The 26,203-nt window shown below is 44.0% G+C and overlaps 1 protein-coding gene across 6 annotated transcripts in view; it reads left to right on the forward strand.

Annotated features, from left to right (window-relative positions):
* The window catches only part of LOC105478722 (TIAM Rac1 associated GEF 2), a 322,470-nt gene that overhangs the window by 120,698 nt on the left and 175,569 nt on the right, over positions 1 to 26,203 (forward strand). The window contains exon 1 of one of the 6 annotated variants that reach the window (XM_011736308.3): positions 17,167 to 17,182. The exons of the other annotated variants lie outside the window; for them this stretch is intronic. The gene's annotated coding sequence lies outside the window, so the exon portion shown is untranslated. Of the gene's footprint in view, positions 1 to 17,166; positions 17,183 to 26,203 lie in introns of those variants that run through there. 6 annotated transcript variants of the gene reach the window in all.

Genomic DNA, 26,203 nt, shown 5'->3' on the forward strand with positions numbered 1-26,203 from the left:
TCTCTGCTAAAAATACAAAATTAGCCAGCGTGGTGGTGCATGCCTGTAATTCCAGCTACTCAGGAGGCTGAGGCAGGAGAATTGCCTGAACCCGGGAGGCAGAGGTTGTGGTGAGCTGAGATCGTGCCATTGCACTCCAGCCTGGGCAACAAGAGCAAAACCAAACCAAAATCTGTCTCAAAAATCAAACCAAAAAAACCCCCAAAATCCCACGAAAGCCCTTTTGGGCTAGCTCTTGTGTTCTTTTAGTGTCCTGGTACTACAAGTACCTGGTTTATCTTCAGTTTTCTCTATTCCAGATCCAGAGTCAGCTATTTCTCCAAGAAGCCCTGGTTCCTTTCATTGGAGAATGATATTTAGAAACTAAGTTCTGGGTGCTAGGTGTGCCCATTGCTATTGGAGTGTTACTGCTTCTTCTAGGCCCTCTCAATGAATAGAGCTAGGAAGTATTTATATGCATACTAATCCATGTGTACACACATTTATATCTGTGTGTCTGTATCTCTCAATCAAAATCAACATATTCATAATGATATCTCTGACTAGACTTTATATTTCTGTATCTCTCTCTGTGTGTGTGTGTGTGTGTGTGTGTATATATATATATATATATATATAAATGAGTTCATACTGCTATCTCTAAATCCACACATGTATCTGTATTTTTTGTATCTGTTTAGCTATATATATATTAAAACCAACATGAGCTTCTACTTATGTCTCCAACTTGAATCCAGGACCAGAGTTAGTTTAGCCTTCCCGCTTTTCGTATTTATAACTTCTTCTTCTGACAGTGAAAATCTTGAGTCGTGTTGTCTACGATTTATTATAAATGTGTTCATCCCTACTATACATGTGAAGCAGTTTTGGAATTTCCAGCTTGTACCTCTGATGCAATACATTTACCATCTACAGGGCAGTGTTTGTGTAGTTTTTGTTTTTTCATTTTTAGCTTACAGTGTCCAGTCTGAATAGCGGGTTCCAGAGTTATTTGGATCAGCTCCTTTTCCCCCACCCGCTGTAGTGAAGCTGGGTCATATCCAGTGAAGTTACTTGCCTTGCTGACAGTCTGCATTCCATCCTGAGGGTCCCTGACATCCCAGAGAGTCTATGATTGATTTTTAAAAAAAAATTGCATGACAGTTTAGTTCACTTTTTGTAGTGTACAGTTTTATGGGTTTTTCACAAATGCATGGAGTCGTATAGCCACCGCCACAGTGCTGTACTGAACAGTTCCATCCTTCAAAAAATTCCCTTGTATGGTTCCCTCACCCCCCACAAGCACTGACTTTTGTCCCTAGAATTTTGTCTTTTCTGGAATGTCTCTTAAATGGAGTTATAAAGTATGTAGCCTTTTTGGTCTGGCTTCCCCCCCATCCCCCCGCACTTAGGAAAAGGGAATGAAGATTTATCTGGTTATTGGGTGAATCAGTAGATTGTTCTCTTTTATTGCTGAATAGTGTTCCATGTAGGTATGCAGTCACTCTTTGTTAACCGTTTGATTGCTGAAGATCATTTCGGTTGCTTCCAATTCTTGGCAACTATGAATAAAGCTGCTATAAACAATTGTGTGCAGGTTTTCATACAAGTATAATCTGTTTTTAATCCACTTGGGTAAATACCTAGGAGTAGAATCGTTAGGTTGTATGGTAGGTTTGTATGTTTTAACTTTATAAGACACTGCTAAACTGTTTTCCAAAGTGAATGTATTATTTTGTATTCCTATCTGTTGCTCCATATCCTCACCAGCTTCAGGAGTTACCAGTTTATTTTATTTTATTATTTTTGTTTTATTCTAGTAAGTGTATAGTAATATCTCCTTGTGGTTTCTTTCTTTCTTTCTTTTTTTTTTTTTTTTTTTTGTGACGGGGTCTTGCTGTTGTTGCCTAGGTTGGAATGCAATGGCGTGATCTCGGCCATTGCAACCTCCTCCTCCTGAGTTCATGCGATTCTCCTGCCTCAGCCTCCCAAGTAGCTGGGATTACAGGCACCCACCATGCCCAGCTAATTTTGTGTTTTTAGTAAAGACGGGATTTCACCATGTTGGCCAGGCTGGCCTTGAACTCCTGACCTCATGTGATCCACCCGCCTCAGCCTCCCAAAGTGCTGGGATTACAGGCATGAACCACCATGCCTGGCCTCTCCTTGTGGTTTTAATTTGTGTTTCCTTAATGGCTAATGATGTTGAGCACCCTTTTATGTGCTTATTTGCTAACAGTATGCCTTCTTTGGTGAAGCGTCTGTTCAGATCTTTTGCCAATTAAAAAACTGGGTTGTTGGTTTTCTTATTGTTGAGGTTTAACAACTATTCTTTACATATGTTTTGGAAATAAGTTCTTTATTGGATATGTGATTTGCAGATATTTTCTCCTAGTGTATGACTTGTAATTTTTTTTTCAAGAAAATAACTGGTTCAGATTTAGTGGCAAGGCAGCATGATTTAATAAACAGGGTAGTGATTCAAGACTTAGAAATGCAGTAACAAGATCTCTGCAACAAATTTTAAATGATACTTTAAATACTTTATTTTTTTCCACAATCAACTAAAAAGCAGTGTTTTAGCAGTTGATCATATTGTGGTAGACTCTTCCCTGTGTGTTTGTACACCACAGCTTTAATGCAGTCCCAGGCATGGAGAGTACATGTTGTGCATCTGTGGGTATGTGTGTGCATGTGTGGGTATGTGTGTCCATGTAAATATGAACATGCACAATTATGTGTATATTTCCTGCAATATAGCTTTATCTGGGTGATAGTTACATGAGTATATACACATTTGTAAAAAGTTGGCTGGGTGTGGTGGCTCATGTCTGTAATCCCAGCACTGTGGAAGGCTGAGGCGGGCAGATCACGAGGTCAAGAGATTAAGACCATCCTGGCTAACATGGTGAAACCCCATCTCTACTAAAAATACAAAAATTAGCTGGGCGTGGTGGTACACGCCTGCTGTCCCAGCTACTCGGGAGGCTGAGGCAGGAGAATCACCTTGAACCCAGGAGGCGGAAGTTTAAGTGAGCTGAGATCGCGTCACTGTACTCCAGTCTGAGACAGAGCGAGACTCTGTCTCAAAAAAAAGGTTGTGGAACTGTTAAGACTTGTGTACTTTATCCCATGTATATTATAACTGAATTAAAAAATAATGTGCATGTGGATGCAAGATAGTGAATCTCAATAACAGCCTTGGATTAAAAAAATAGAAGAAAGTAGAAACTATGTAGCATGAAAGGATGGATACATGTAGCCAAATGTTTATATGGAATCCCGTATGACTATCCCATGGAAGACCACGGGGAAGCTTAGGACAGAGGATAGACCAGCATATGCATCATATGGAAAGGCTAGATGTCTTATAGCTTCTAAAACTGATAGTTTTCTCTTGATAATTTTGAATGATTTAAGTTGATTATAGAGTTTTATTGACAATCTACACATTTACCTGTAAATTCCTGTTCGGCTTCCTTTTACCCTTTGCTGATTTGTGGATTACCTACCAGATTTCCTATGCCAGTGTAAGAATTTGGATGTTGTTGGTGAGCATGAGAATAAAACAATACAGTATCTTATATTTAAGAACTAAATGTGAAACTTAGAGCCTAGCTTTTACAGCTCTAGAACATGAGAAATGACATCACTCAAAGAAAAGCACACAGTCTCATAAACGTGGCTAAAAATTGAAACCTTGGTGTATCTGGGTTTATGTATCCAGCTTGCCTGTGCCTTAATGGTGAATTGTGAATATAGTTTGAGCTGGAATCTGACTTTCCCAGAACTTTTCGGTTTGGCCCAGAAGCATGTGAAGTGTGAGAGCCGCCTGGCACCACGGGAGGTGTCTTGCTCTGGGATTTTATGGCTGTGGCAGAGACTTGGTTTCTCAATGAGAATAAAATGCTTTTGAGTAATTCCAGGTGGAGGGTTGACAAGGTTGGAACTTTAAAGCTGGGTTACATAATTATGCTCCATGGCTTGTTTGACTAATAACTTGTGTGGCTGCATATTGAAAAGAACAAGGCATCCTTCTTTCAGGCCACATATTTATTCCCTGCTCTAGTTACTGCTGTATTGAGGATAAACATCTCATCTCCCTCACTTTCCCTTCCCTCCTCATCCCATGTAGTTTTCTCCCCCTTCCTTCTTTCCACCCTTTTCCCTTCCTTTCTCCTTCTCTGTTCTCCCCTCCTCTCTTCCCCAGAGGAGGATATTGACAAAATTAAGTTTGTTCATATATATACAGTATTTTTTGTTGTTGAAACAGAGTCTTGCTCTTGTCGCCCAGGCTGAAGTGCAGCGGCGCGATCTCGGCTCACTGCAACCTCCACCTCCTGGGTTCAAGGTTCTCCTGCCTCAGCCTCCTGAGTAGCTGAGACTACAGGCACCCGGCACCACGCCCAGCTAAATTTTGTACTTTAGTAGAGACGGGGTTTCACCATGTTGGCTGGGTTGGTCTCAAGCTCCTGACCTCAGGTGATTCGCCCGCCTTGGCCTCTCAAAGTGCTGGGATTACAGGCGTGAGCCACCGCACCCGGCCATTTATAGTGTGAAACCATTGATTTCTAGTTGTGCTTATATTTAAGCAATGCAAATTCGACTAAAAATAAGCCTGTGGAAGTCATTGTGCATTTCTTTTCTTCTTGTCCCATATGATCATTTCATTTCTAAATGAAAAATAACTTTTTGTTAATACAAAAGGATAACTTCCTTTTTGTAATTTCAAGTGTGATTTTTTTAGATACAAGTATTTCAAGTTTTAAAAAATATGATTTTAGGCCCAGTGCAGTGGCTCATGCTTGTAATCCTAGCACTTTGGGAGGCCGAGGTGGGTGGATTGCCTGAGCTCAGGAGTTTGAGACCAGCCTGGCCAACATGGCAAAACCCCATCTCTACTAAAAATACGAAAATTAGCCAGGTGTGGTGGTGCCTATAGTGCCAGCTACATGGGAGGCTGAGGCATGAGTTTGAACCTGGGAAGTGGAGGTTGCAGTGAGCCCAGAGCGTGCTACTGCACTCTAGCTTGGGCAACAGAATAAGACTCTCTCCCCACCAAGAAAAGTGATTTTATGTGTGAATAAAAATACTGACAGTGCACAGGAGAAACCGCTCCTTTTTGACACGGTGTCCCTGGTTGGAAATCTGGGCAGGAGCGCTGTTCAAGCCTGCTGGGTAGCTGGTTGTGCTGCTGATTTCTGTTAATAACTCCTGAGCTGTACGCTGATCCAGTATTAGTATTTGGAGCTATTTGGAGGTATAAAGGTATTTGATGCACACCTGAAGGGCCTGCTTTTGTTTGTTAGAATGAGTAGCATTTAACTTTTGAAACTCTAACTCCACTCTGAAGCCTTCCTGGAAAAATGGGCTGTTTCTCCACCAGCTAAAATGGTCCTGGGCCTTCTCCACTGGGATGGCCACTCTTGTCCCCTTCTCAATTTTCCCTGTTCCCTGTGGGAGCCTCCACTTCCATCTCCACTTTTAGCCTCACAATGAAGACTCTTCACCATTTCTAACTTGGCTCATCTCTGTCAGGCTCTTGTGTATTTACATTTCGTTTCCTTGTTCATTGTTTACATCACATTACATGTGAGTCTGGGAAGTCCTGGAGTGTGGACAGACATACATCTGTGTGATTCTGCCTGTACCGTGTCACTGCTGGGAAGCGTTGCTTCTGGCATGTGGAGGTTATGTGTGTTCATGCAGACTTTCAGAGGGGCCCAGCCGGAAGCCGCTTTTGGTGGATGAACTTCAACAATTTTATGGTCTTTCTGCATCGTGTTTCTGGTGTGTCTTTCCTGTTTGGCTCTCGCTTTCCTTTAGTTTTCATCCTTAAAACTGGGAAGCAAGCCCAGATTTTAACAACAAACTTTAAATTCTTTTGAGGTGTGTGTGTGTGTGTGTGTGTGTGTGTGTGTGTGTGTGTGTGTATATATATATATATAATTTTTTTGGCATACCTTCCTGATATCTAACTGCTATGTTGAAGGAAAGATTTGTTGATTACAAGTTTTTTTTGAGACTGAGTCTCGCTCTGTCACCCAGGCTGGAGTGCAGTGGTGCGATCTTGGCTCACTGCAACCTCTGTCTGCCTCCCTGGTTCAAGCGATTCTCCTGCCTCAGCCTCCTGAGGAGCTGGGATTACAGGCACCCACCATCACACCTGGCTAATTTTTTGTATTTTTAGTAGAGACGGTTTTTGCCGTATTGGCCAGACTGGTCTCAAACTCCTGACCTCTAGTGATCTGCCCGCTTCGGCCTTCCAGAGAGCTGGGATGATGACCAGTTCTTTACAAATATTTCTATTTGCAATCTTCCCACCCTACTGGATTTGCAGGGTTATAGTAAAGACCTTGAAGAGGGTCTTTATGGTACAGCCGCAGGATCGAAGGACCCCAGAGTCAGCAGGACCCTGAAGACCCCGTCTGGCTGTGGGGGAGCTCATTCTGGGATGGCACAGAGCATATTAGTTTTCTAGTCATTGGTGGGGTGTGGAGGGGAAGCTTTTGTGACTGTCCCTCCTACCTAGAACCTTTCTCACCCGAAGCGGCCTCTCTCTCCACCCAACTCCTATAATATGTTGGTTATACTTAAGTTACCACATTCAGCCTTTTATTAGAGTCACAACTCACATGTCTGCTGAGGGCTCCTTCTCCTTTGATATTTAAATAAAATTCACTTGAGCTCTCTGTCCCCCTCTCTGGAAGAGGTCCACGTCTCCAAGAAATCTGGAAAGTTCCCACAGGGAGACACATGTTCTTATATTCGGCTCTGGCTCTGAGTTCTTGCCCCTCCTGACTCTCATTTCCACTCCCTCCTAAGCTTCCCTTGCCCCTGTTGTCTGCCCTGTGCTAACCTAGTTAGATGAGGGTGAGGGATGGTGATGATGATAATGATGATGATGATGATGATTTTGAGACAGGGTCTCACTTTGTCGCCCAGGCTGGAATGCAGTAGCGTCATCATAGCTCACTGCAGCCTCCACCTCCCTGGCTCAGGTGGTCCTCCCACCTCTTAGCCTCCCAAGTACTCGGACTACAGGCATGCACCACCACACCTGGCTAATTTTTGTATTTTTTGTAGGGACGGGCTTTACCCATGTTGCCCAGGCTGGTCTTGAACTCTTGGGGTCAAGTGATCCACCCATCTCAGTCTCTCAAAGTGCTGGGGCTACAGGCATGCGTGACCATGCCCAGCCTTTCCCTTGTTTTTTAATTTATGTTTTGTTTTTTTTTTATCCCACCTAACCACACATACAAGTGTTGCTGTTTTTATTACACTTAGTCAAGTTGCAGGCTAAGAATTGGGAGAAGGGGTGATATGCAGCAATGTAACGTCTTAGTATAGATAGTTACGCCCATCAGTTGTTAAAGACCCGTGACTGTTGCCGTGCTGGGAATGTCACTGCCATGGGCGCTGGAGTTTCCAGCCTCTTGCCCTATTGCTGGGCCTCCCTCCCTTCACATTTGGCATGTGTGTCTCCTGGCTTTCTGCCTTTCTGGAGCCCGTCCGCATCAATGAATGCTAAAGACAGAAGACTCTCTACCCACCCTTTATGTGCCTGGAATATCTGGGAGTGGTTTTGAAATTTCTGCCTTTTCCTTTCTCCATCTTTTATCAATCTCTATAGATGAAAAGGAGAAGTGTAGAGATTCTCTCTCCACACTGCAAACTGTGCTTCCTCTTCAGGAGACAGAAGTGGTTACAGTTGATTTTTTTTTTTTGAGACAGAGTCTCCTCTGTTGCCCAGGCTGGCGTGCAATGGCGTGATCTGGTCCCACTGCAACATCTGCCTCCCTGGTTCAAGTGATTCTTCCACCTCAGCCTCCCGAGTAGCTGGGATTACAGGCACCCCCCATCATGCCCAGCTAATTTTTGTATTTTTGTAGAGATGGGGGTTTCACCGTGTTGGCCAGGCTGGTCTTGAACTCCTGACCTCAGGTCATGTGCCCGCCTCGGCCTCCCAAAGTGCTGGTAGTTTTGGTTTTAAATAACATTTTACTTTTCATGCTGCCATTGTTTATTTTTTATTTTTTTGAGATGAGATCTCGCCATGTTGCCCGGGCTAGGTATTCTATTTTAGATCCATTTCCTTCAGGAAATTCTGAGTGAGGAGAAGCTGCTTAGTATCTTAGAACCCTTTACAGCCCCTGGTAGCTGTTAGTCAATTTTGTTATTGAGACAGGGTCTCGCTCCATCGCCCAGGCTGGAGTGCAGTGGTGCAGATCACAGCTCACTGCAGCCTTGACCTCCTGGGCTCAAGTGATCCTCCCACCTCAGCCTCTCATGTAGCTAGGACCACAGGTATGTACCACCACACCTGGCTTTTTTATTTTTAATTTAATTTATTTATTTAAGACAGAGTCTTGATCTGTCACCCAGGCTGGAGTGCAGTGCTGCAATCTCAACTCACTACAGCCTCCATCTTCCAGGTTCTAGTGATTCTCCTGCTTCAAACACTCAAGTAGCTGGGATTACAGATATGTGCCACCACGCCTGGCTAATTTTTGTATTTTAGTAGAGATGAGGTTTTGCCTTTTTTCCCAGGCTGGTCTTAACTCCAGGGCTTGAGCGATTCTCCCACCTCAGCCTCCCAAAGTGCTGAGATTACAGGGGTGAGCCACCATGCCCAGCCTGTTAGTAAACTTTATAGTTGATTTTCCATTGTTCGATTCAAGCTGAATGAAAGAACGACCAGGGTTTCATTCATGGCACACCTTTGGAGAAACTGTTATTCTATAAAGATTCCATAAAGCAGCACACATTTGCATGTAATCTTGGTGAAATGTAATCATCTGTATCTATTTGAAGGTGGGCACCAAAATAAGAAGTAGACATAAGGAATTATGCTGTAACATAATAGGAAAAGGTTGATGGTTGTGTACGGTAATTTTAGTATAGTATCTAACATTACACTAATATTTTGCATAGCAGCTAAAATATATTAGAAAAATGACAACAAATTCAGATGATTTGCTTTGTCATCAGATTTGAGTCAGTATGTAGCGTCCTGCTCTTTAAGTAAGGAAAATGGAAACAGTGGAGATATTGAAGAAATAAGTTGTCATGCTGTTCTCTAACTGTGCCATGAGTTCTGCCTCCCTGTGTACTGTGTAGCTTTGGAATGTGCTATCTGGACAGATATTTCTTTTTTTTTTTGAGACAGGGTCTTTTTGTATGACCCAAGCTGGAGTGCAGTGGCCCGATCTCGGCTCACTGCAATGTCTGGCAGTCAAGCAATTCCTGTGCCTCAGCATCCCAAGTAGCTGGAATTACAGGTGCCTACCACTGCGCCCGGCTAATTTTTGTATTTTTAGTAGAGACAGGGTTTCACTATGTTGGCCAGGCTGGTCTTAAACTCCTGACCTCAGGTGATCTGGCTGCCTTGGCCTCCCAGAGTGCTGAGATTACAGGTGTGAGCCACTGCGCCTGGCCAGACTTTTTTTTTTTTTTTTTTTGAGATGTAGTCTCGCTTTGTTGCCCAGGCTGGAGTGCAGTGCGACGATCTCGGCTCACTGCAACGTCTGCCTCCTGGATTCAAACGATTCTCCTGCCTCAGCCTCCTGAGTAGCTGGGATTATAGGCACGTGCCACCATACCTAACTAATTTTTGTATTTTTAGTAGAGATGGGGTTTCACCATGTTGGCCAGGCTGGTCTGAAACTTCTGACCTGAGGTGATCCATCCACCTTGGCCTCCGAGAGTGCTGGGATTACAGGCGTGAGCCACCGCGCCCGGCCCAGACATTTATTTTTGAAGCTGAAATTTGATTTACTTTGGCTGTTTTCTTTTAATCCTATACCATGTAGTCAGTATTCATTAAAATTTTTTTTCTAGTAAATATCTTTCCTGAATTTAAGGCAGTTCCTCGGGAATTTTCCTTATGAAGAATTAAACATAGTAATGATTAATACCTCAGGGCAAAAGGCCTTAAAAACATTGCTGTAAACTGATCATCTTAGTCCTTTAAGGGGAAATTTATGGTAGGATGGTGATACCCTGAGGTGGTGGTAGAAACTTAGTTCCCAAAAAGCTCCTTTATTTATGTGTGTCTCCGTGACTAAGCCCAGTGGTTCAGCTTGGGTTTTGAATGTACTGTAAGAAATATTTTTTAGGGCAGGCATGGTAGCTTATGCCTGTAATCGCAGCTGTTTGGGAAGTCAAGGTGGGTCGTTCACTTGAGCCCAAGAGGTTGAGACCAGCCTGGGCAACATGGCAAAACCCTGTCTCTACTACTAATGAAAACAATTCGTGGGACATGGTGGTGCATGCCTGTACTCCCAGCAACTTGGGAGGCTGAGAGGGGAGGATGGCTTGTGCCCGAGAGGCAGAGGTTTCAGTGAGTCATGATGGCACCAATGCACTCCAGCTTAGGCAACAGAAATGAGACTCAGTGTTGGCCGGGCACGGTGGCTCACGCCTATAATCCCAACACTTTGGGAGGCCGAGGCGGGTGGATAACTAGGTCAGGAGATCGAGACCATCCTGGCTAACACGGTGAAAGCCCGTCTCTACTAAAAATACAAAAAATTAGCCAGGCGAGTTGGCGGGCGCCTGTAGTCCCAGCTACTTGGGAGGCTGAGGCAGGAGAATGGCATGAATCCGGGAGGCGGAGCTTGCAGTGAGCTGAGATCCGGCCACTGCACTCCAGCCTAGGTGACAGAGCAAGACTCTGTCTCAAAAAAAAAAAAAAAAAAAAAGACACTCTGTCAAAAAAAGGAAAACATAATAAACATTTATAGACAGCTGTGTTTACGTGTTATAGAAATGAATGGTTATGCATCGGCCTTCCAGACAGCTTTGGAGCATGTCTCCATGGATATTCATCAAGATCCAGAGAATACCTGAACTTGACATAACTTGGGATTTCTGGATGATAGGAAGAAAGTGGAAGCAGCGTTTTAGAGTGGATTTATGAAATATTAAGATGACTATATGCTAGAACTTGTATTTGTTTATTAAGTTGTTATTGAACACTCAGTGCTCATATATTCTTTACTATGCCCTGCATCAGGCAGGGCTGAGCAAAGACTCATTGAACAGAGCTCAGGCCCTAGTGAAACAGATGGGCACGGAAGTGAATACTTCCTGCATAGCATGGCAAGTGCTCGAACAGAGATTTGTGCAAGGTGCAGTGATACACCTGAAGGTAAAGATTTATTGGGTGGGCGCGGTGGCTCACGCCTGTAATCCCAGCACTTCCAGAGGCCAATCACCTGAGGTCAGGAGTTCGAGACCAGCCTGGCCAACATGGTGAAACCCTGTCTCTATTAAAAACTACAAAAATTAGCTGGATGTGGTGGCGGATGCCGGTAATCCCAGTTACTTGGGAGGCTGAGGCAGGAGAATCGCTTGAACCTGGGAGGTGGACGTTGCAGTGAGCCGAGATTGCACCACTGCACTCCAGGCTGGGCAACAGGGGAAACTCTGTCTCAATAAATAAATAAATAAATAAATAAATAAAAGAATTATTATTCCTGTTATGTGTTGTTAGGGAAGACGTTTTAGCATGAACTGCTTAAGTTGCTCTTAAGAGTGAGGAGAAATTTGCCAAGCTGCTAAAGCAGACAGAAGGGAGCGTGTCAGCTAGGATCAAAGGCCTGGAGGCATTTGGAGTACCTGGTATGATGTGGGCTACAAGGAATTTACATTGGTGGCTGGGAGGACAGGAGCTGGAAAGGTCAGTAGAGTTTTGTATGTCATGCAAAGAAGTATTAATTGTGAGAGATGGATGACATTGAAAGGTTTCAAACTGGAGCACAACAGGATCAAATTGGTGTTTTAGAATTTTCCCCTAGCTGCAGTGTGGAGGAGAGATTTGTGGAGAAAGGACTGGAAATCCTCCAGTAGGAAACAATAGAGGCATCAGGCTAGGATCAGCCTATAAGGGCTGAATGAACTCATTGCCGCAAAGGAGAGGGAGGTATACATTGAAGAGTTACTTAGGAAGTACCTGCCAGAGGATTTGATGGCCATTTTGGTGTGCATGATCTGGGAAAGGAGAAGCAAGCCTAGGGTGATTGATGGGTTCCTGTCTTTCCAGAGCGGCTGGACAGAGGTACCATTTTCCTGGTTTGGGTGCACAGAAAGGGGGGCCAGGTGATCAGGGGTTAGGGTAGGGTTGGAAAAGAATAACAAGTCTGGGTCATGTTGATTTTTGAGGTGGCATATCTGGTAGGTGGGCAAGTGGGTCTGGAACTCAGAAGAAATCGAGTCTTGGTTATTGTCGATGATAGTGAAAAACCGTGAAGTCACCCTGGAAGAGAATATTGAAGACACAGAGATGAGGACCAAGCCTGGAGCACTAAGAAAGGCTGGCCCATCCCAGGAGGTGGGCGCAGAGGGAGGAGCTCAGGAAGGAGGCTGGGTCAGTTGTGGGGCAGGGAATCACCTGTCGTCAGGGAGCCGCGGAAGCCAACGGAGGACGGAGCCTCAGTTGCATCGAGGGTTTGTCCTTACTTTGGATTGTGTGATGAATGAAAAGTGTTACTAAAGAAGAACTGTAGTTTATAGTTAGCACAATTAAAATCCACATTTACTATTAAGAATCAAGTTAACCTCTTTTAGAGATCATTTGTAAGTTGGTGTTTATCATGCCTAGGATCTGTTGTTAAAGGTTAGAGATTAAAGGACTTTATAAAGAATTATCCATTATTTGCTGTGCATGGTGCTTTTCTTGCTTCAGATTGATTAAGTACTTAATTTTTTTTTATTTTTGGAAACTGAGTCTTGCTCTGTTGCCCAGACTGGAGTGCACTGGCGTGATCTTGGCTCTCTGCAACCTCCGCCTCCTGGTTTCAAGTGATTCTTGTGCCTCAGCCTCCTGAGTAGCTGGGATTACAGGTGTGTGCCACGACACCCGGCTAATGTTTGTATTTTTAGCAAAGACAGGGTTTCACTATGTTGACCAGGTTGGTCTCGAACTTCTGACCTCAAGTGATCCGCCCACCTCGGCTGCCCAAAGTGCTGGAATTACAGGCTTGAGCCACCGCGCCTGGCCAGATTGTCTAAGTACTTTTGCGGCCATAGCCAAGTCCTACTTTATATAATTGTGATATTATATAGATGTTTCCACTTCATTACCGTTTCCTCTCATTGTAAACCCTGCTTCTCATAGCGGCTTTGGATGCCCAACCTGGACTTACGGAGCAAGAAAGTGAGGCTCCAGGCCACACCCACCAGAGCAGCTGAGGGAAAAAAAAAAAAAAAAGAATTGAAGAGTCTCTGGTCTCTGCTTAACAGTGAGCTACCCCACTTGCTTGTAATTAAAAGTCTATTATGATTTCTACTTCAAACGTAACATTTTCCAACCTGTAGTAGACACCCTTAGAAGAGGAGTTTGGAACCTTCCCAGAGGGTAGAGTGGGAGTGCTTCTCAACAAAATACTCATTAGGACCTTTCATCTCAAAGATGAGAGATCTTTCAGACATGGATAATCCCCACAAAATCCCTTTGAGGCTGGTAGGTGGAAAATGCAATGTTTTGGATGGGGAGAGAGACGTAAGGGTGGCTGCCCCGGAGCAACTTGTTGGGAGCTCAGTACTTGAGCCAAGATACTGATTTGTGATCTCAACCCAGATGCACCACAGGTGTTGTATTGATGACACCATTATGACACCAGGTCCTACTTCAATCATGCACCGTTGTGCCTCAGTAATACCTGATATTATTATTGATTTGTTAATATGGATACAAGGGAGCTAATGAAAAGAAAATTCCTAATGACAAACTTAATCTTGACTTCCTTTCCATATCAGAATTAACTTCTAAAGTTGTCCTTTGTAAAATAGTGCACCATGACTTTAAAATATCTGTGTAAGGTTTAAGAATATTAATTTTATGTAATTTATTTAAAGTAATGGTAAGCTTTTTTTTTTTTTTTTTTAAGATGGAGTCTCACTCTGTCGCCCAGGCTGGAGTGCAGTGGCGCGATCTCAGCTCACTGCAACCTCTGCCTCCCGGGTTCGAGCAATTCTCTTGCCTCAGCTTCCTGAGTGGCTGGGACTACAGACACCCATCACCACACCTGGCTAATTTTTGTATTTTTAGTAGAGTCGGGGTTTCGCCATTTTGGTCAGATGGGTCTCGAACTCCTGACCTCAGGTGATCTGCCTGCCTTGGCCTCCCAAAGTGCTGGGATTATAGGCGTGAGCAACTCACTTGGCCTGAAATGATACACTTATTTCAAATGTTCTTCCAAATTATTATCAAGAAGGCCTTTTCTTGTATGTTTGTTATGTTCTTTTTAAGGGACTAAGAGGCTATTTGTTCCCAAAGTCATTGATGCACTTCAGTCTTCACAGCTGATCCCAGTGGTCTTTGAAATAGCGTTAGAACCTCTGAGGATTCAGCCTGGGTGGAGACTCCATCTTAAAAAAAAAAATAGAACCTCTGAGGATTGTCAGTGGAGGTGGAGATGGGGCCTTCTGACCACAGCGTTGGGGAGTCAGAGGGTGGAGGGGCAGCTGGTCACTTGGTGAGTGGCGAATGGGTCTCGATGCAATTCTGGAAAAGGACAGTGGGTGCAGCCATGGCTCTGGACCAGGGTGGCAGGGCGTGGTACAGGGCCAGAGGGCAGTGGGCTGGGAATGCAATCCTGGCTACTCCAGGTTACTCTCTCATGGTGGGAAGGGACTAAATGTAGGAGGCAAGGGGAGGCTGGGTTGGATTAAATGTTCAAGTTGGACAAAGTAAAAAGAAAAATTCTCTGCATAATTATTAATAGTACAGAATGTTTGTAAAACTGTGCTGATGATCATAGGAACATTTTTAATGTAGCTATGGTCTGCTTTAGCTAGATGACGATACGCTAAATGGAATATTGGCCTTTTTTGTCGTTGCTTGGGATTGAAAAAAAGAAACCCAACAACCATCTCTTCAAGACAGCTGTCATCCTTGTGTTTTTATTTTACTTTTCTTAAGGGCTGGGCCACAGTGACTCTACCGTAGCTTTCCTCCCCTGATCCCACTGGGGAGTCCCTAGGATTTTGAATGAGATGAGAACAAGATTCGGCAAAAAGAATTAGTGTGTAATAACACAGAAGGAGATAATAAAGGTTGAAGATTCCTGATCTGAAATGTTTGGGACGAGAAGTGTTGGATTTTGAATTATTCAGATTTTTGAATATTTGCATATACATAATGAGATAGCTTGGGGATGTTGCCCAAATCTAGACATGAAATTTGTTTATGTTTCACAGATACCTTAAACGCATAGCCTGAGGGTAATTTTATATTTGAAATAATTTTGTGCACGAAACAAAGTTAATGTACATTGAACTGCTGCCAGAAAGCAAAGGTGTCACGGTCTCAGCCACCCATGTGAACAATCTGTGGTTGTTTACTATCATCGTTATTCCTTAATTCATATGATTACTGATAAGTGATCATTTTCTTACACTTACTCATATGACATACTATCAGTTCACTGAAACAATAACATGTAGCGAAGCAACAGCATAGCACCCCCAGAATACCCACATCAGCTGTTAAACCACACCAACAACAGACAGGGCTGGTTTTCAGTCTCCACCTGCGATGCTGTGTTTTGACTAGAAGCGTCTGCGTTTTGACTGCGACCTGTCTCACGAGGTCAGGGGCAGAATTTTCCACTTGTGGTGTCATGTCAGTGCTCAAAAAGTTTCAGATCCTTCATAATAATTGGGTCGGGGTATGTGGCATGGGGGATGGAGTTTCCTGGGGTGGCTTGAGAGGTGGGAGTGGGTGGAGCATTCACTCAGGGACCTGACATCGTGGCTCAAATCATACTCCTCTGTGGCATTCCAAAAATCAATAAATGTGGGTGTCGTCCTCTTCCCACCCTGCACCATCTACAGTCATTTTCTCATTGAGGTTTTGGTTATTCATCATCATAAAATAATAGGTAATAAAATGCCTATGGGAAATATGTTGCTAATTCCATGCTGAAGTAATGAAAATTAAAGGTCTGAAATGCTTTCAGTAGAAGGAAATTCTGCAATTATGGCTTAGGGAGAAGTACAAATAATTTAGGCCTAGTAATTGTAATTTGATGCTAATTGGTATGGACTTTCTAATTTGTTTACTGAGAGAGGTGGGGATTGGATGCTGGGTGGACAACTACAAGAACAGCAAAATCCTGAAAATATAACGTAGGTAAAACCCGTGGTCACATCCCTGCTACTCAGTGTTTGAAATTCACATCCTTTTTTTTTCTTTCTTTTTTTTTAGACAGAGTCTCGCTCTGTCACCCAGGCTGACAGTGCAGTGGCACATGATCATAGCTCACTGCAACCTCCACCTCCCAGGTTCAAGCGATTCTCCTGCCTTAGCCTGCCAAGTATCTGGGATTACATGCGTGCACCACCATGCCTGGCTAATTTTTGTATTTTTAGTAGAGACGGAGTTCTGCCATATTGTCCAGGCTGGTCTCGAACTCTTGACCTCAGGTGATCCACCCGCCTTGGCCCCCCAAAGTGCTGGCATTACAGGCATGAGCCATTGTGCCCGGCTGAAATTCGTATCCTTTTCTACAAATTCTTTTTATTTCCCATATGTAAACTTTATGAATACATTTGTCATAACTCAAGCTAATTTATCAATAATTCCCATAGTTTATTGTACATTGGGCTTGAGAAACAGGAAGCTGTTTATTCTATAAACTCCTAAAGCATGTTCACTACTCTCTTTAGTGATAGGTAATTTTTTTTTTTTTTTTTTTAAAGAACAGGAACCCTATAGGCTTAGCCTTAGGCTCAGCTCAGAAAAGGATCTATAATAACTTGAGCATTCGGAAGGCTTCCATGCTAGTTTGGGGTTGGAGGAAGGATCAATGCCCTAAATAATGTAATTGCTATTGATTTTAGAATATTGTGAACATATTTTTAGAATATTGCTATAGATATTGAAGCACAACAACCTCCAAGCCTCATTGTGCTGCCTCGTCAATTTTCCCTTTGACGTATAATGTACTCACTTACTCAGTTCCTAGAGAAATATTTTTTAAAAAGCGTTTTAGTATTTGTTAGTAACGGACATCTAGGCCTGGCCTTGGTATTACTGAGTCATCTTGTTAGCCTTGCGCTTGTTAAAAATATTTTGAAGTTTTTATTAGTGCTGCTTACTGTGGAAGAAAGCCTGCATTTGATGGCAACCATTAGAGAAACCAGGACGGGAGGAGAGAACTAACATTTATTATTTAACTGTCTTAACTTGTCACAGGTAATTGAAAGATATGTTCTCAATTTGTTTTCACAGAAGTCCTGGAGGGTGGGCGTAATTGTTTTCATTTTGCATGGGGGAAATTAGCTGTGGAGAGACAGGTAAGTGACCCAAACCCTACCAAGTGGCGGATCAGGGGTTTGCCCCTAGCGCCTCACTGGCCTGTTGATCCATGTGGCTGGCATTCTTATGAATGAGCTCTTTCTACTTTGAAAACACACTTTAGGATTTAACAAGTAATGATGTAACATGTAACTGCTTTGCAATTTTTTTTTTTTTTTTTTTTGAGACAGAGTCTCGCTTTGTTGCCCAGGCTGGAGTGCAGTGGCACCATCTCGGCTCACTGCAAGCTCCGCCTCCTGGGTTCACGCCATTCTCCTGCCTCAGCCTCCCGAGTAGCTGGGACTACAGGCTCCCACCACCTCGCCCGGCTAATTTTTTGTGTTTTTAGTAGAGACGGGGTTTCACCGTCTTAGCCAGGATGGTCTCGATCTCCTGACCTCATGATCCGCCCGTCTCGGCCTCCCAAAGTGCTGGGATTACAGGTGTGAGCCACCGCACCCGGCACTGCTTTGCAATTAATCCTTGCTCAGTATTGATTAATGGTGACAGTCTGGTGCTGTGGGAGGGGCTCACTGATTACTGACCTCTGACTTCTGCTTTCCACCTTGACTTTTTTTCTTTTTTCTTTTTTTTGAGACAGGGTCTCACCGTGTCACTCAGGCTGGAGTGCAGTGGTGCAGTCACAGCTCCTACTGGGCTCAAGTGATCTTCCCACCTCAGCCTCCCAAGTAGCTAGGACTACAGGCATATGCCACCATGTTTGGCTAATTTTTTACTTTTTTGTGGAGATGGGCTTTTGTCATGTTGCTTAGGCTGGTCATGAATTCCTGGACTCAAGTGATCTGTCCGCCCAGACCTCCGAAAGTGCTGGGATTACAGGTGTGAGCCACTGCACCCAGCCTCGAGTTCACTTTAATGAATAAAGCACAAGTGACAGCTTGGACTTTAGTAGCTGCCAGCATCAGGCATCCTGATCTGTTTTTCTCCTTGTACTCGCGTCACACATGGGACCATCAGACTTGGTGCTTCTCTGTGTCTTTTGTGGTTTCAGGCTTCCTGGTTTCTCTGTCATTTTACCCATGCTGTCCTCCTTATGGGGATGCTGGGCCTCCCTGGTTCCTCACGTCCAGCTCGGACACATTCTTTAAGGTCAGGCCAGTCAGCAAGGCTTTCCAGCTCTGTCCCGACATCATCCTGCCTATGTCTGAACCCCCACCCGGGAGAGGTGCTCTCGTGCTCCAGGATCCTAACAGGCTCTGGCAGGCGATCTTGCCTGCTCCCAGCCTGCTCTCATGTAATGGGTGCAGCGTCTGCCTTTATCTCTCTGGAAGTAGATTCCACACAACCTCCAAATCCTTTCTGAAGTTCTGGAGTTTGTTTCATTACAGAAATTGATGTTTTCTGTTAGGTGTGTGTTGTTTGCTTCTCCCTTTAAGCTGGATCCAAAATATATCTTCCTCTGGTTTGACTTGATGATCTTAGTGGTTATTGCTGCCTGAAATCCTGTTTCAGATACATTTAATGGATTTTCTTGTGTTTTTTGGTGTTTTTCTTTTTTTCTATAAACCAAGGATAGTTCCTTTCCCTTATTCCGGATGACCAGTTTATCTTTGTTTTTTTGTTTTTGTCTTTTTGAGACAGAGTCTCGTTCTGTCTGCCCTGGAGTGCAGTGGCGCAGTCTTGGCTCACTGCAACCTCCGCCTCCTGGGTTCAAGCGATTCTCCTGCCTCAGCCTCCCGAGTAGCTGGGACTCCAGACACCTGCCACCATGCCCAGCTAATTTTTGTATTTTTAGTAGAGACTGGGTTTCACCATGTTGGCCAGGCTGGTCTCAAACTCCTGACCTCAGGTGATCCGCCTGCTTCGGCCTCCCAAAGTACTGGTATTATAGGCATGAGCCACCTCGCCTGGACCCAGGTGGCCAGTTTATCTTGCCTCTTTCTGGAATTTGTCAGATGTCTTTGCTGTCTTTTATCCCCTTTTGCTTTAGGTCCTTTGATAACTAGTGCTGTGCCTGATTCCTCCTTGTGTAATTAATGCACAGTGCCTAGCACACCAACCTTGCTAGAAATTGGGACAAATGTTACTGCATGTGAAATGAGTGACTCGTCAGCTATAGTCAGTACAGCTGGGGGTTCAGATGTTCATCTTGTGAAACTTGGAGCTGTTTCTTTATGGATCCTAGCATTTGCTTTGTTCAAAAAATTTCTGATAGAGGCTGGGTGCAATGGCTCACGCTTATAAACCCAGCACTTTGGGAGGCCTAGGCTGGTGGATCACTTGGGGTCAGGAGTTTGAGACCAGCCTAGCTAACATGGTGCAATCCCATTTCTATTAAAAATGCAAAAAATCAGTTGGGTGTGGTGGTGCCCGTCTGTAATCCCAGCTTGTCAGGAGGCTGAGGCAGGAGAATCGCTTGAAACTGGGAGGCAGAGGTTGCAGTGAGCCGGGATTGCACCATTGCACTCCGGCCTGGTTAACAGAGCGAGACTTTGTTAAGTCTCAAAGCAAAAAACAAAAACAAAAAACAAAAAACAAAAAAATCATAAAAAAACAAAAAACAAAAAACAAAAAAATCTCAAAAACAAAAAACAAAAAAATCATAAAAAAAACCCAAACGTTTCTTATGTGGATTTGCTGCTTGGATCGTTCTGATGATGGTAAAATGAAACAGGAACAGCTCTCTGACCCCTGGAAACTCTCATGTGTTCCTTTCAACAAAATTCACTGATGAATCAAAACCCAAAGTAGCCCTCTGTCAAGTGGTTTTCTCACTTGCCAGAGAGGCACGTTATCCGCCCTGAGGCTGTCAGCTTTATCCTTGTTAGCATTGTTCACAACCTTATCTCTGATGTCCATACTGCTGACACAGGTATCACAAGGGCCTTCTCAGTGGGCTGGTGCCTCTTTATCTCCCTTGGACTGTTTGTCAGTGGGAGGAAATGAAAACACTTACGGAGAGTGCTTAAGAGATAATTTATTATAAAACTACATTTTGTGGGCAAGGTGTATAACCACAGGTTTTCTTTTTCTGAGATATTTGGCTTTAGACAGAAGTTTAGGTAAATCAACATGGCATCCTTTTTTTTTTTTTTCCTCCTGAGAGACAGAGTCTTGCTCTGTCCGCTAGGCTGGAGTGCAGTGGCACAGTTTCTGCTCACTGCAACCTCTGCCTCCCAGGTTCAAGTGATTCCCCTGCCTCAGCCTCCTGAGTAGCTAGGATTACAGGCATATGCCACCATGCCCAGCTAATTTTTGTATTTATAGTGGAGACGGGGTTTCGCCATGTTGACCAGGCTGGTCTCGAACTCCTGACCTCGTGATCCGCCCACCTCAGCTTCCCAAAGTTCTGGGATTATAGACGTGAGCCACCGTGCACAGCCATAACATGGCATCTTCAAGTGCCAGGTCAAGGATGGCACCTTTTAAGTTACCCAAGATGAAAATACAGTTAGTATGTTGCTATAAAATAGCTTTGGAAATAATGCTTCCCATCCTGACCAACATCTGCAGTCTTAGGATGAACCTGTAAGATGTCCCCAGAGGGCAGGGTGACAGTTGAAGCAGATCTTGAAGTGTACCTTGCCTAGGATGAGCTCGATTCTTCTCTGGTGAGGTCTGTAGCATTCACTTTTGCGGCTAAGCTCATGCCTCTGAAATCATTGTTTCCTGGAGGTCCACAGTGAGAGGGCCAGTCAGGACATATTTCTTTGTTTAGTGAATCGTTAGCTTTTGCTTTGTCTACAGGAAGGAAAAGTGTGACAGGTTTTGAAAAATCAGGAGGGTAAAATATTTTAACCACCCTTGGTGTCGTTTGTGGCAGCCTGTAGCATTAGAGCCTTTGAGAACAGATCTTTCCAGATTCTGCTTAAATCCAGGGATTCTGTGACCACAGAAATGATTGGCATCTCCATCTGCTCGTGCATTTGTTTGTTTCTTCCTTCATTGATTCACTCATTGCCCCCCATGGACTTACAGTCATTCAACAGTTATTTACTTTCAAGCCCTTGTGAAAGGGATCAGTGGTCACACTGTCTTTATTATAAATGAGTTTTCTGAAAAAAAAAAAAAAAAAAGAAAAAAGCCACAATGTATTTTTCCCATAACATGCCACTTTTCAGAAATTATGTCTAGTCCTGGAATGAAGTAAAGTTACCCTTTGGAAAATGCACTTGGCTCAGTCGACTGAGCCCTGAGATAAAGCCAGGAGTCCCTGTCCAGCCATGGTTAACTTCTGGGAACCATTCACACAGAGCCTGGGCAGGCAGAGGCTCCCTGAAAGCCACTCATTCCACAGGTACTTGTTGAGGGCTGTTGAACCCACAATTCCATAGAGATGCCTCAGTCTCCATGAAGGGTTTGAACACGCTGCTTGATACAAAAGTGGTTGAGGAATTTGTTTGGTGCTTGCCCTTTCAAGTGATGTATGAATGTTTCTTTCCTGCTGTCAGGTCAGTAAATCTCTCATTTTTTCCCCCTGACTTTCCCTTAAGGAGCACTTGAATTCCTCTTGTAGGGTAGCTGCTGCTTGCATTTTTGTTCTCGCTCAAGCCACCTTTTTCATCAGCTGTTGTGCCAGTCTTCTGCCTCAGTAGTTACTCAGTGGTCCCCCATTTGATTTTATTTATTCACCTCTTTCATCCCTATGCTGCCTCAGTACTGAAAAGAAGCGCTCTGCTCAATCTAAGGATGGGGTAAAGAAAAAGATAATATTGTATAAATAGGCCAGGTGCAGTGGCTCACACCTGTAATCCCAGCATTTTGGGAGGCCGAGGTAGGAGGATCACTTGAGATAAAAAATTCGAGACCAGCCTGGGTGACATAGTGAGACCTTGTCCCTACACAAAATCAGAAACTAGCCAGGCGTGGTGGTGCATACCTATAGTCTCGGCTACTCAGGAGGCTGAAGCAGGAGGATTACTTAAGTCTGGGAGGGAGAGGCTGTGGCGAGCCATGATCATGCCACTGCACTCCAGCCTGGGCAGCAGAGCAAGACCCTGTCTCTAAAAACTAATAAAATAGGCCCAGCATGGTGGCTCACGCCTGTAATCCCAACACTTTGGGAGGCTGAGGTGGGAGGATTACCTGGGGTCGGGAGTTCGAGACCAGCCTGACCAACATGGAAGAAATCCCGTCTCTACTAAAAATACAAAATTAACCAGGCGTGGTGCCACACGCTTGTAATCCCAGCTACTTGGGAGGCTGAGGCAGGAGAATCACTTGAACCCGGGAGGCAGAGGTTGCAGTGAGCCAAAATCGCACCATTGCACTCCAGCCTGGGCAACAAGAGTGAAACTCCATCTCAACCCCCCCACCAAAACCCAATACATAAAATAAAATAAAATAAAATAAAATAAAATATCATAGAAGCGCAAGCTGTTCCTTTAATGAATGGATAGCTATCATGTCTTTTGGTAGTTCCTTTAGCTATTAAAGTGGGGTATTTTGCCTATTGTAGAGAGAGAGAGCCTTATTATACTTGGAGCTTGTATTGGTGAAGCTAACTAGGTGGGAGGTTCTGACAGATAGTAAGGGATATGGAAGGGATAATCCAGAGTCCCTGCTACTTTTTAACATTCCCTCCCCCAAATCATTCTCTTCTATTTGTTTACGAATCTTATTCCTTCTTTTTTCCCTCTCCTCATCTCTCTTTGAACGGATGCCAGGACTGATGATGAGATGGTTCTGAGTATTGATTGACAGGGCTGGAAAAGAAGTAGAGATGGGGCCGGGCGCGGTGGCTCACGCCTGTAATCCCAGCACTTTGGGAGGCTGAGACAGGTGGATCACCTGAGGTCAGGAGTTCAAGACCAGCTTGGTGAACATGGTGAAACCCCTATCTCTACTAAAAGTGCAAAAATTAGCTGAGGGGGGTGGTGCATACCTGTAATCCCAGGTCCTCAGGAGGCTGAGGCAGGAGAATCACTTGAACCCTGGAGGCAGGGGTTGCAGCGAGCCGAGATTGTGCCAGTGCACTTCAGTCTGGGCAACAGAGTGAGACTTTATCTCAAAAAAAAAAAAAAAAAAAAAGAGAGAGAGCGAGAGAGACGGACAAGACATTTATTTCATGGGAAGGAGGAAGAGGGAAGCAGGCATTTACTGCTGCGGCCGTGCAGCTGGTCTCCTGACCCCATGCAGCTTTATTTCTTATGTGCAACGTGATTGCCTGCCCCTGTCGTCTACAGGACTAGCCTGCTGACATAAACATGGTGCATGTTGTAAATATTGCACAAGCCTCCCCAGATACTAAATATGTGTAATTCTTGGGGCATGGATGGTGTGGTTCATTTGGAAGTGATGAGGAATTATTATATTGCTGTTCCCTAATGAAGAATGTCACTTTCCCAGTGAGTTTTGTCTGTCAACTAGATGAGGGTCATACCTCTGTCTGGAAGCCAGAAGTCCGTGGCAGCTTTTAGATACCAGTGCTAAGTCAATTTATTTTGTCTTGGCAAGGGATGGGATAGAATTTCCAGAAGTAAAGTCTTATATGCTGGACAGTGTGGCAACAGGTGACAAACGGAACCAGATATATGTAGCCTCAGAGCTTCAGGGCAAATGCACCAAGAGAACCAGGTGTAAACCTCCTGGCATTTTCTGGCCCAGCCGTGGAAATCCTAGTGTCACGTCGGCTGTAATATATAGATTGAAGCAGAATTGAGGTGAAGGGGGCATAGGGGTGCCTACCTCCCCTTCTTAAGAGGAGTGTCCGAGAACTTACTGACCTTTTTAAAAACATGAATAGGATCCTAGTGGAGAAAGAACCATTCTGATCTACCTAGGGCACTGCATGGAGCTGATTTTTGTGGTGTGAGTGTTACTATTCTTGTATTTGAGTCTTGAAGACAGGGATAGGGGCCACTCTGGTGGGGTAGGGGCCACTTCACAGCCTCTTACCCCTACCCCCAACCATGTTCCCTACCACACGTGTTGGGACTAGTGGCTTGTTTGTGTACAGGCAAGATCAGAAGCAAGCTGTGTCACCATCGTATTTCCGGCACTTAGCATAGTGACTTGAACAGAATAGATACTCAACAAATACTTCTTGAATTGAATGTCATTAACTTAAAAACGGTGCTAACTTTTGTATCCTTGAGTTTTGTCACTGGATACGTGAACCCTGTGGGACTCCTAGGAAAGACTTACTCTAAACCGAAGCCAGATTGACTGATGTGACCACCAACCTAGGGAGAGCAGTGAACAAAATGGATATACCTTGTTCTCCTTCCAGCCGGTCATTCATTTTTTTTTTTTTTTTGGCGTTTCACATGGGCTGTTTTATAACTAACAAGGGTCTTTTTGTAACTTGGCTTACAGTACACAGTAAATACTGTGCTCCATGTGTATAGAAGTCTGTCCTTTGGGGAGGATAGACTGAAACTTGCTGTTTTCATTGTAATTAGTCATCCCTTTGTCATGAATGGCAGCTTCTCTCCCATTCTATAGTCTACTGGGTAACTCTACAATTTTCCTTTGTTGAGTGCAGCATCTGATTCCATTAGTTCTTTGTGCAGGAACAGTGCATTAGTGTGGACGTGAGAGGCTGGTGAAAATTGTTATTTAAGGCATACCACATTATGATGTATTCTTACCTAATGCCTTGGAATAAGAGTCACAGAATGGTTTGTTCATTATGTCTGAAATCTCTACGGGCCCTGAGTGATGAGATAATTAGTAATCCACCTGTAAATGGAGACTCTGGAGGGCCCAGTTAGATCCTACAAACCTGGGTCACAGGAGGGGTTAGGGGAGATGGGAGTTACATTTCTCACTCCCAGTCCTGGAAAACATCCCACTTTCTGTATTGTTTTCTTACAAACATTGACTTGAATCTCTGAATTGATAAGCTGCCTAGCTGATAACGAGGCTAAAGTAAACCCAGCAACTTTAACACATGTTTTAAATTCAGGGAGATGGTGGCTACAAAGAAGATATTATTTGAAGAAGGCATGAATTTGAGAGAAAATTTTCAGTAAAATTACATTTACTGAAAACTACATTCTACTTTTGTAAATTATTCTACTTATGTAAATTACTGTAAACTACATTCTACTTACGTAGTTTGGGTGGAGGTGGGAGGCATGTTTGAAGGGCACAGGGTAAGTAGTAACTTTCTCTTGCCTTCCCCACCGTTTCTCATTGCCCTGCATTGACAGTTGTGCCGAGAACTGTGGGCTTGCACAGTGGTTCACCTGGCAATGAAAGTTTTATAAACTTTGGGCACTCTGAACGTCACCCAGTCCTTGGCAGTAGGCTTCTAGATTGACTAATCATGTAGTATTTCTGAGATGTGGCCTTAAAACAAACAAACAACAACAACAAACTTTGTGATGTAGTTGAAGGTCCGGATCAGCTTTTGAATAGGGCATGGGGCAGAATCCCTAGCACTGTAAAAATATAACCACTTTTCATCACAAAGCTCAAGGGAAAAGAATGTAAGGTGTGTTCATGTTAAATTAAAATTACACTGATGTCATGGTGCAAGCGGACAGCTCCAAGGCTGCGGGACTGGCTGGTTTTCATGCTGATAAAAGCATGAGCCATCAATCTGTTGATTGATGACTCTGTCCCCACATGGTCCCTATATGCTGTGAGAGATACAAGCACTCTTTGTATAAGCAAAAGCATAGCATTGCTTGAGTTTTATTATAGATATAGTTTACCTAGCACCACCTTGGATCTCACAGACTCACATGCTCAAGGTGCCCTGTTTGAGCTTTCTGTGGTTACAGGATATTGCAGTCCTGGCCCACTGCGAATTCTCCCTTAAAACAGGACCTTCCCTGGCAGCGAAGTCCAGTCTCCACTGTTGAAAGAATAGTCACTTGCTGGATTGCAGTCCAGCTCAATGAAGGTTCATTGTTCCCGTGGCACCAGAGCACATGGAGAAAGTAGAGAGGGTCGTGAGGAAGGTGCTGGGATCCAAGGAAGAGCATTCTTAGAACCAGTAACTTGTCA

Source organism: Macaca nemestrina, chromosome 5, assembly GCF_043159975.1.
Source record: "Macaca nemestrina isolate mMacNem1 chromosome 5, mMacNem.hap1, whole genome shotgun sequence".
Lineage (NCBI taxonomy): Eukaryota > Metazoa > Chordata > Mammalia > Primates > Cercopithecidae > Macaca > Macaca nemestrina.